The following is a 12,363-nucleotide window of genomic DNA, read 5'->3' as shown; positions in this document are numbered from 1 at the left end:
ATGGGATTACTTTTTTGATTTATTTTTCAGATATTTCATTATTGGTGTACAGAAGCACTACTATTTTTGTGTTGATTTTGTATCCTGCAACTTTACTTGATTCATTTATTAGTTCTAGCAATTTTTGGTGGAGTCTTTAGGGTTTCCTATATAAGAGGAGTCTTCAAAAAGTTTATGGAAAGGTTCATATTATCTTCTAGCTCTATTTTTCCATGAACCTTTCGAAGTACCCTTGTATGTATCATAGGTTTTTGTTTGTTTGTTTTGCAGCTGGCCAGTATGGGGATCTGAACTCCTGACCTTAGTGTTATATCAAAGGGTTTTATGTAAGGCAGAGATATGGTTATTGTTTTTTAAAAAAGTCTCTCTGGCTTCTCTAACAGTGGGCAAGAGGATAAACTTGGAAAATGATCAGATGGCTATTGCAGCCATCTGGCAAGAGATGATGGTGACTTGGACCAGGATGGTAGCAGTCACAGTGGTTAGAAGAGGTTTGATTCAGGCTCTATTTTGCAGATAGAGCTGATAAGACTTGCCAATTGGTTGGTACGGGGGTGAATTCACCCAGAAAGCACTGGGTGAATGGGGATGCTTTACCCAAGACAGATAAAAGTGAAAGAGGAGAATATTCTGAAAGAAGAGGGGGACCAATAATTCTGTTTTGGTCTTGTTATATTTGAGATGCCTTAAGAGATACAAGTGGAGATGTAAAAAGGCAGTTAAATATTCAAATGTGGAGATCTGAGAGAGATGAGGGTAGGACACATAATTTGTAATTCATCAGGATACAGATTGTATTTAAAACAATGACACTGAATGTAATTACTTATGGAGAAAATTTAAGGGCAGAAGAGAAGAGGTCCTAGAAAAGTCTTGTGTACTTTAATATTTAAAGGTTGATTAGAAAAAGAGGTGATCCACCAAGGCCAAGGGTTCAGATCCCCATACCAACCAACTGCCCCCTCAAAAAAAAAGAAAAAAGAGGTGACCAAGAAGAAGCTCCAGTGGAATAGGTGTAAATTGAGTGTGTGTGGTTATAGAACCAAATTAGAGAGGACTCAGAATTGACATTGCACAAGTATTCAGCAAGTTGAAGTGACTGGTGACAGATCTATTAAAGATCATTTCAGTAGATGCAATGAACATATGATTGGAGAGGGCTGAACAGAAAAAGAGAAGTGAGAAAGTGGAGAGAACAAGTGTAGGCAACTCTTGATAAGTTTCACTGTGAAGGTATGCTGAGACCCAGGGCAGCAACTGGTAAGGATAGGGAGTCAAGAGAGAGTTTAGTTAACAAGGTCAACACTAAAGCATGATGCAGAAAAGAGGGCAGGTAATGGCAGGAGTGAAATCTTCAAATACATAGGAGGCTATGGGATCCAGAGCCCTGGAGAGGACAGGGCAGGGTATACTTTGTTATTGTGAAAGTATTCAGATTCAGGTAGGTTGGAAGATTCGATGGTGGGAAGATAAAGTAGTTATTTGCCCGATGACATCTGTTCTTTCAATGAAGTGTAAAGAGAGATCACCAGTTGAGAGTGAGGGAAGATACAGTATTGGAGGTTTGAGGAGATGTGAAATAAATAACTTGGAGAGTCAGAGACAATCTCATGCTCATATGTATCCCAGCATCCTACACAGTGCCTGGCATGTAAGAGGCACTGAAAAAATTTTTGAAGAGGGACTAAAGGTAAGAATCAGAAAAGAAAGGAAGAACAGTGACATGCGTTAAAAACTTACATCTTAATAACAAGAGTAATATAGTAGAGTACTTTGGTTTACGGATGGTATTGAACCTACTTGAATTCATTCAATAGGTTCCAGAATAGTAGAGGAAGGAAGAATCCTTGCAAAAGGTAATTTAGGAAAAGTTTACTACTTTATACTTTACTTACAAGACTACCTTCCTCACTATGCTGATTTTTTTCAAGGGTGAAAAAAATCTGTCATTTCATCTTTGTATTCTGAAGACATACATAAAATGGTGCCTGGCACAAAGTAAGTACACAATAATGCTTTTTTGGATAAGTAAATAACTATAAACACAAGGAACTTCTAATCCCAAGAGGTTTTGCAGGCTGAAATAGAAGAGTCTCTAAAAAATTTTAAATACTTCAGGGATGAAAAGCCATAGTAGATTATAAAGACAAACAAATACTTTAGGAACATTTTTAGGGAGTCAGAATATACAACTATACATTCCCACAAAACTTTCTTTGTGACATTGTTTCAAGAATGAAAAATGGGTGTGGCTTACCCCTCCCTGCCACTCACAGCCACCAGGAAAGTGCTGCTGCAGTCACTGCTGCTTGTCTGAGTCACAGTTTAAACAGAAGTTCATGAAGAAAAGGGAAGTGAAGAGATGGCTGACTAGAGGTGGCCTGGCCTCACCTCTAATGCAAAGGAAGTCCAAAGCAACAAGTAGATAGTCACCTGTAGAATAGGGTATCTAGGAGAAAATGACAGAATCCAGCAAAACAGTGAGGAAGACCTAAGATCTGGAAACTCAAGACAGCAACATAGAAAGACAAGGGAAACTCCCAACCAAGACCAGCACAGAGACTGGAGAGAACCTGCATTGCTGAAACAAGGTAAGTGGGGGTGTCTGTGGTTGGTGTGCCCACCGCAGACACCTGCAGTTCAAGCTGCAAGGTAACCACACAGCACTTGTGGGCAGTGAGCCCAGCATGGGGAGCTGCTAGGAGCCCACATGACTGCATTTATCCAGATGGGAAATGTACGTTGAGTCCCCACACCCCCTCGATCCTAGGCTGCTGCTGGACATGGCCATTTTGGGATAGGAGCAAAGACAGAGACCTGCCCAGTTCTGGCAAGCCTGTTAGAGCCTCCCACCGTGGTGGAGAGGGTGTTGGGAGTAAGCCAGCCCCTTATATCTCTGGTGAACTTGCCATGATCCATGCTCACTGTCCCCTCCCCCCCAGGAACTCAGAGACCAGACCCTTCTGACTCAGCAAGGCCACTGGAACATCCGCCCCAGTGGAGAGGTTTCAGGGAGTATGTTGGTCACTGATGGGTACACACAGCTCCATGTGGACTTGTCTACATCTGCACCCACCTCCCCTGTCCCAAAACTTAGAGACCTGCCTGACACAGCAAGTCCACCCATCCCAGTGAAGAGGGTTCAGATAATGCAACAGCCACTCCCAGGTATGTGCAGCTCCATGTCTCTGATTCATGCCCATCTTACTGCAGGAACTCAGAGACACACCTGACTCAGCAAGCCTGTCCCATGGAGAGGGTGCAGGGAGTGAGCCAGCACCTCCTGGGTCTATGCAGTTCTGCAATCTCTGGTAAACTTGGCTAGATCCACACACACCAGCAGAGATGCTCCAGAGAGACTGCCAGCATTGCCCAGGGACTCAGAAAAGTGCCCCAGTGTTTCTCCCAGGGGTGTACAATCCACTCAGTACCCTGGCAACTCTGCCCATGTTAGCAGAGGAACATCCCATTGCTGCAACACCTAACTCAGAAATCAAAGTCCCAACAGTGACCCTAGTGACGCTGCATGGGGTTGCTCACCTCAGCTTAGGAAGCACTGAGTGCACCAGCACACCCCCAAGGAACTCAAGGCCCTGCTCATATTCACAGAATCCTGCCCAGTGTCAACAACTCCAACAAGATACTGCCAAGGGCCCCACTGCCTAGGCCATGAAGGCACCCACAGACAACTCCAAGACCAAATACAGTCTGTGCTTACCCAGAACCAAACCTAAAATGCCCAACCTGTCAATATAGAACACTTCTACAGGTAAGAATTTCTCCCTTCAAAAACTACTCCAAAAATTAAAGAAGGAATGGCACCACTAGGTGCCCAGACATCAGTGCAGAGATATGAAAAGCAAGAAAAAACAGGGAAACATGAACCCTCAAAAAGAAACCCTCAAAAGAAAGCAATAATTCTCCAGTACCAGACCCCAAACATTAGGAAACAGGTGAAATGCCTATGGAGGAATTCCAAAAAGCAATCTTGAGGAAACTCAACATGATGCCAAAAAAAAAAAAAAAATCACAATGAAGTCAGAAAAACAATCCAGGACCTGAATGAGAAATTCAACAAAGAGATATCATAAGAAAAGAACCAAGGAGAAATCCTAAAGCTGAAAACTTAATTCAATGAAATAAAAAAATATATGCCTGAGAGCTTAAACAGTAGGCTAGAACAAGTGGAAGAAAGAATGTCTGAACTTGAAGACAGGCTTTTGGAATTAACCTAGTTAGAACAAAGAACAAAAAAAAAGATTTTGGCTCCACCTGCCAGCCCTCCCAACTGACAGCAGCAGTGTGCCAACCACCTCACCAGCTCCAGAAGCAGCCCTGCCCACCAGCCCAACTGACGGCACCAGCTCACCGGCAACCTTGCCAGTAGCAGTGTTCCCTGCTGCTACCACAGACAACAATGCTGAGCAAATGGTCCACGACAGCCACCCCTACAAGGGCAGCATGCTACCACACCAGCAGCCACCACTGCCTCATAGGCTGCCTGCTGACCACTCATCAGCACAGACAGAAGGAAAGTTATGAGTGGAGCCTAGGGAAAGAGGCAAGCAAGTACAGACCTGCAACCCAGTGGCCAAACCCACAGGGGGAATCATGCTGCCATATGTTGTAGCACATCCAGGGGTGGGAGGTATGTGCACAGTCCATGGGACTGTCTTCATCCAGGGAGAGACACATTTGGAGCCCCTAAGAGTAGAGAAACCCAGGACACCCAAACAGAGTAAGGAAGAAAATTCCCCCCCCCACCAACCCATCTCCCAACCAGGGGAAGCAAGGTCCCAGGAGGAGCCTCTGCCTATAAGAAAGAGAAAACCTGTCAAGGGTCATCCATTCAAACTGAGGAGCACCAGTATACCCCAGTGCATCCATCAGGGTCATGGGGAGCTAGCTGGGGTGCCAACAGCCCACTCAGGGTCACTTACCAAAGCCAAAGAGTGACAGGGCACCAAGGCACTTCTCCCCAAAACGTGAGAGCTTGCTCATATCCCGGACAAGCCAATATAGTGTCACCAACTTCAACAAGGAATCACTAAGTGCCTCAACTTGAGAGCTTGCTCATATCCCGGACAAGTCAATATAGTGTCACCAACTTCAACAAGGAATCACTAAGTGCCTCATGGAGGTATTCACATGCAATTCTAACACTGAATTCACCAAAGTACTCACACAGAGACTACACTACTGTGTCTACCTGGAACTAATACTAAAACACCCCACCCAGTGGTCTTTATAAAACACATCTACAAGAGGAGGTCTCTCTCCTCAAAGCCCACTCCAGAGTAATAGAAAAAGAGACTACTGTACTAGATGACTAGACATCAACATAGAGATACTAGAAATATGAAAAAAAAGAAAATATGACACCACAATGAATATAATAATTCTCAAGTAGCACACCCTGTAGAGCAGGAAATGATTGGGAAGGAATTCTGAGCAACAATCTTAAGGAAATGCAATGAGAAACAAGAAGACTCAGTTAGAGGACACAATAAAATGAGAAAAGGTATCCAGGATCTGAAGGAGGAAATGTACAAAGAGATTATTGCCTTAAAAAAGAATGTAGCAGAACTCCTAGAGCTGCAGGATTCATCCAATGAAATAAAAAACACAACCAAGAGCTTTAACAACAGGCTAGAGCAAACAGAAGAAAGAACTTCTGATCTTGAAGATGGACTTTTTGAAATAACCCAGGTGTACAAAAAAGAAAAAAAAAATTTTAAGAATTTTTTTTAAATGAAGAAAATCTAAGAGAGCTAGCAGACAACCTGAAGCACACAAACATCCAAATCATGGGTGTTCCAGAATGTGAGGAAAAAGGAAAAGGTATTGAAAACCTATTCAATGAAATAATAACAGAAAATTCCCAGGTATAGGGAGAGATACAGACCTTCAGATTCAAGAGGCTCAAAGATTTTTTTTTTTATTACAAAAATATTAAACACTTTTATTTTAAAAACTTTGGAAGATCAAATATGAAAACTCCCTAAATAAAATTTAAACCAGATCTTATACCATGTGCTTCAAAACATTCTTTCATAATTGAGATTTTATTGGTTGTGTTGAGGATCATCACAGACATTTCAATTTGTACACAATTCTTAACATATGTACCGAAATTCTAAAAAGCCACATATCATGATTTTTTAAAAAGTTTTTCCAGTGACCTTCCATCTTCAAATTTGGAGGCAAATTTTCCTTAAGAGGATATCAAGTACCAGTATCTCCAGATGTTGGTAAGCTGTTACATAAGTCCCACCAGTTCACAACTTAATATCATATACACTACATAATCAAATTTCCAATCATTCACAACACATTAACAAAACTATTAGGAAAACTAGACTACCATGACCAAAGATGTTACAGAGTGCACACAGTTCTGACAGGGAGAGCAATGATTAAGGAGCGGTCTTCTTTAAGAAACAATTCTACTAAAAAATAACATGGGAATAGAACTAATTTTAAATGTTCAAGACACAGTAAATATGTGACTGTGACTTCAAATTGCCATTTAGTATGCTTTGTATTACAGGATATAAAAACTACCCCCATCTATGGAATGTTAAGCTGACACCCAGGACAGTCAAAGCCTCCAATAATTCAATATTCCACTATTTTCTGGTTGTACCAAAAAATAAACAACCAGCGAATGATTTTACCTCTTAAAATAAAGCATTTACACTTAAAAAATGGGATGAGGTGGGATTCCCTCCTTCTTAAAAATGTTTCTAGAACTACTAAAAAACTTGCATTTACAAAATAGTTGATAAAAATATTCCTCTGGATTGTACAAGGGTGACAGGAACCACTGATAAGACTTGGTATACGATATTAATCAGACTTGGCTTCTTTCTCTCCTGCTTCATCAGAGGCTGGACTCTCCTCGTTTTTAGTTTCTCCAATTTTCTGCAGGTAAATCTTCTTTAGTTTCTTGGTTAGTCACTTCGGCCTGTTTTCCCTTTGCCCCCCTTTTCCCTTTTGTTTGTACTTTTTTGTCTGAAGATTTATCCTTGGCTGCTGCCTTTTTTGGCTTCGTTTCCACTTTTGCAGGAGCAGGTTTAGCTGACAACCTCGCCGATCTCCTCTTGGGCTCCTCTTTCGCTGCCCCTTCGGCTGAGCTGACCTTCCTCTTGGGCATCCTGGCGGCGGGGAGGGCACGTGCCGGGTGCCTGTGGGCCGCGGCGCGCCGAGAGCCTTCGCAAAGCTGGGCTGCTGGGCCGCTGCCGCTCCTCCCGCCGCCCGAGCTTCTAGGCTCAAAGATTTTTAAACAGATTCAATCTGAAAAGGCCCTCTCCAAGACCCATTATAGTCAAACCAGCAAAGTTCAAATATAAAGAGAAAATCTAAAAAGCAGCAAGAGAAAAGCATCAAATCACCTATAAGGGAGCCCCCATCAGACTAATAGGAGATTTGTCAACAGAAACCCTAAAGGCCAGAAGAGAATGGGGTGATATATTCAAAATACTAAAAGAAAAAAATTGGCATCCAAAGATAATATACCCAGCAAGGCTATCCTTCAAAAATGAGGGAAAAATAGTATATTTTCCAGACAAATAAGAACTGGGAGTTCACCACCACACAACCAGCCCTGCAAGAAATCCTCAAGGGAGTACTGCATCTGGAATCTGAAAAACAACAATCACTACAATGAATACACAGGAAAGAACAGAACCCACTAACAGAACAAAAATGCAAATAAGAAAGAGAAAGAAACTTCATCTAACCACCTCAAAAAACCAACAAACATAGAAGATAAACCAGGGGAAAAAAGGAACAAAAGATATTTAAAACATCAAAACAAAAATCAATAAAATGCCAAGAGTAAGTCAATACCTTTCAATATAATCTTAAATGTAAGTGAATTAAATTCCCCACTCAGAAGACATAGACTGACGGATTGGATTAAAAAGCTAGACCCAACTATATGCTATCTTTAAGAAACTCACCTCACTGGTAAAGATACACACAAACTAAGAGTGAAAGAGTGGAAAAAGATATACCATGTAAATGCAAACCAAAACCAAGCAGGAATAGCTATTTTATTTCAGATAAAATAGACTTTCAACCACAAACCATAAAAAGAGACAAAGAAGGCCACTATATAATGATAAAGATATCTATCCAGCAAGAGGACATAACAATCATAAATATATATGCACCCAACATGGGAGGACCCAGATATATAAAGCAAACACTATTAGACCTAAGGAAAGAGATAAACTCAAATATGATAATAGCTGGGACCTGAACACCCCTATCTCAACACTGGACAGATCATCTAGGCAACAAATAAACAGAAAAATACAGGATTTAAATTACACTTTAGACCAATTTGACTTGGCAGATATCTACAGAACATTTCATCCAACAGCCACAGAATATACACATTCTTGTCATCAGCACATGGAACATTCTCCAGGATAAATCACATGTTAAATCACAAATCAAGTCTCAACAAATTTTTAAAAATTGAAATCATTTCAAGTATCTTTTCAGATCACAAGGGATTAAAACTAGAAATCAATAACAAACAAAAATGGCAAAACTATAAAAACACATGAAAATTAAACAACATGCTCCTGAAGGACAAATGCATCCCAGAAGAAATTAAACAGGAAAACAAAAAATTTTTCAAAACTAATGAAAATAAGACACGGCATACCAAAACCTGTGGGATACTGCAAAAGAAGTACTAAGAGAGAAGTTTATCACAATAAATGCTTACATTAAAAAGAATAGAAAGATTGCAAATAAACAACATAACATGACACCTCAAAGAACCAGAAAAACATGAACAATCCAATCCCAAAATTAGTAGACAGTAGATGGAAAAAAATAATTAAGATCAGAGCAGAACTAAATTAAATAGAACCCCCCTCCCCGCAAAAGATACAAAAGATGATTGAAACAAAAACTTGGTTTATCAAGAAGATAAACAAAATAGACAAACCACTAGCCAGGCTAACTAAAAAAAGAAGTGAGAAGACTCAAATAACAAAAATTAGAAATGAAAAAGGAAACATTACAACTGATACCACAGATACAAAGAATCATTACAGACTATTATAAATAAGCATATGACAATATATTTGAAAACCTGGAGGAAACAGAAAAATTTCTGGATACATACAGACTACCAATACTGAACCAAGAAGACATAGAAAGTTTGAACAGACCAATAAGAAGCAACAAGATTGAAACAGTAATCAGCAGTCTCCCAACAAAGAAAAGGCAAGGACTGGATGGCTTTACTGGCAAATTCTACCAAACCTTTAAAGAGGAATTAATAACAATTCTCTTCAAACTATTCCAAAAAATTGAAATAGAGGCCATTCTCCCAAACTCATTCTATGAGGCTAGCATCTCCTCAATACCAAGACTAGACAAAGACACACAGCAAAAGAAAACTATAAGCCAATATCTTTGATGGATTTAGATGCAAAAATTCCTCAATAAAATATTAGCAAACAGAATACAGCAACACATCAAAAAAATTATACACCATGATCGAGTGGGATTCATCCTAGGGCTGCAAGAATGGTTCAACATATGCAAGTCAATGAATGTGATACACGACATCAACAAAATCAAGGATAGAAACAATATGATTATCTTGATAGATGCATAAAAAATATTTAACAAAATTCAACATCCCTTCATGATAAAGACTCTCAGCAAATTATGTATAGAAGGAAAGTATCTGAAACAATAAAAGCCATATACGACAAACCCATTGACAATATCATCCTGAATGGGGAAAAGTAGAAAGCTTTTCCCTTAAGAACAGGAAAAAGACAAGGATGCCCATTCTCACTACTCCTATTTAATATAGTATTGGAAGTACTAGCCAGAGCAATCACAAGAGAAAGAAATAAAGGGCATCCAGATTGGAAAGACAAAGTCAAATTGTCCCTCTTTGCAGGTGACATGATCATACATATAGAAAAGCCTTAAGACTCTACAATAAAATCTCAGAGTTGATAAACAATTTCCGTAAAGATGCAGGATATAAATAAACATGCAAAAATCAGTAGCATTCTCATACTCCAACAAACTAGCAGAAAAAGAAATCAAGAAAGCTAGCCCATTTATAATAGTCACCAAATACCAAAAAACAAACAAGCAAAAAAACCCTAGGAATAAAGTTAACCAAGGAAGTGAAAGATCTCTACAATGAGTACTATATATCAGTGTTGAAAGAAATTAAAGGGGACACAAAAGATGGAAAGACATTCCATACTCTTGGACTGGAAGACTTTACATTGTGAAAATGTTCATATTACCCAAAGTGATGTACAAATTCAATGCAATCCCCATCAAAATACCAATTACATTCTTCACAGAAATAGAAAAAGCAATCCAACATTCATATGGAGCAATAAAATACCTGAATAGCCAAAGCAATTCTGAGCAAAAATAAAGCAAGCCAGGGGCATAACACTACCTGACTTCAAATTATGCTACCAAGTATAGTAATCAAAACATCATGGTACTGGCATAAGAACAGACACAAGGACCAATGAAACAGAATAGAGAACCTAGAAATAAACTCATATACTTACAGCCAACTGATTTTGACAAACACACCAAGAACATACATTGGGGAAAAGACTGCCTCTTCACTAAACGGTGCTGGGAAAACTGGACATTCATATGCAGAAGAATGAAACTAGACCCGTACCTTTCACCATATACCAAAATCAACTCAAAATGGATTAAAGACTTAAATATAAGGCCTGAAACTATAAAACTCCTAAAAGAAAACAGGGGAAACACTTCAGGAAGTAGAATTGGGCAAAGACTTTATGAACATGACCCCAAAATCACAGATAACAAAAGGAAAAACAAGCAAATAGGATTATATCAAACTAAAAAGCTCTGCACAGAAAAAGAAACAATTAACAGAGTGAAAAGACAGCCTACAGATTGGAAGAAAATATTTGTAAAGTATGCATGTGACAAAGGATTAATATCCAGAATATACAAAGAACTCAAACAATAAAAAAAAAGAAATCCAATTAAAAAATGTGCAAAGGTGCTGAATAGGCATTTCTCAAAGGAAGATATACAAATGGCCAACAGACACATGAAAAAAATGCTCAACATCACTAAACATCAGGGAAATGCAAATCAAAACCACATGGAGATATCATCTTAAACCAGATAGACTGGCTAGTATCCAAAAGACTATGAATAACAAATGCAGGCAGGGATTTAGAGAAAGGAGAACCCGCCTACACTGTTGGGGGACTGTAAATTTGTGCAGCCATTATAGAAAACAGTATGGAGTTTCCTCAAACAGCTGCAGATAGAACTGCCATACCACCCAGCAATTCCACTGCTGGGTATATCCCTTCATCATGTCGAAGGGATACCTGTACTCCCCTGTTTATTGCAGCTTTATTTACAATAGCCAAGAGTTGTAGACACTGAGTAAAAAAAGTGCAATATATTTACCCAATGGAATATTACTCTGCAATAAAAAAGAATGAAATCCTGCCATTAGTAGCAACATGGATGAACATAGAATTATGTTTAATGAAATAAGCCAAGCACAGAAAGAGAAATACCATATGTCCTCACTTATAAGTGGGAGCAAGAAAGAAGGAAAGAACGATCACAATAACACATTGAACTTTCAAAAGGAGAGAATAGACTGAGATTAACAGAGGTAGGAAAAGGAGAGGGGAAGAAGGGTGAGGGAGGAATTGGTGAGGGTCATGAAAATGTGTTACATTGTATAATGTTGAATATAATAATTATCCTGATTTGAGCATCACATATTGCACACCAGTATTGATATTCTGTACCACACAGATATGTAAAATCAACTATGTTTCTATTTTAAAAAATAAATAAAATTTTAAAACAAATTTTTTTTAAATGAAGGAAGCCTAAGATCTGTCGGACAATCTTAAGCATAAAAACATCCATATTATGGGTACAGAGGGAGGGGAATAGAAAGGAAAAGGTATTGAAGGCCTATTTAATGAAATAGTAGCTGAAAACTTCCCAAGTATTGAGACAGATACAGTCTCCCAGATCCAAGAGACTCAAAAGATCCCCGGATTCAACCCAAGAAGTTCCTCCCCAAGACACATTGTAGTCAAATTGTCAAAAGTCAAAGACAAAGAAAGAATTATAAAAACAGCAAGAGAAGCATCAAGTCACCTATAAGAGAATCCCAATCAGACTAATAGCTGACTTCTCAACAGAAACCTTACAGGCCAGGAGAGAGTGGGATGATATATTCAGAGTGCTAAAAAACAAACAAACCACCTAGCAAGAATACTATAGCCAGAAAAGCTATCCTTCAGAAATAAAAGAGAAATAGTGTATTTACCA

The 12,363-nt window shown here is 39.1% G+C and overlaps 1 pseudogene; it reads right to left on the bottom strand.

Annotated features, from left to right (window-relative positions):
• Positions 1–6,034: 6,034 nt before the first annotated feature.
• On the bottom strand, positions 6,035–7,156 carry LOC134384794 (non-histone chromosomal protein HMG-14-like; annotated as a pseudogene).
• Between the last annotated feature and the right edge of the window lie 5,207 nt (positions 7,157–12,363).

This window comes from Cynocephalus volans, chromosome 8, assembly GCF_027409185.1.
Source record: "Cynocephalus volans isolate mCynVol1 chromosome 8, mCynVol1.pri, whole genome shotgun sequence".
NCBI classification, from domain to species: domain Eukaryota; kingdom Metazoa; phylum Chordata; class Mammalia; order Dermoptera; family Cynocephalidae; genus Cynocephalus; species Cynocephalus volans.
Note: the sequence above shows the minus strand (reverse complement) of the source record. Positions and strands in the feature narration are given on the sequence as shown.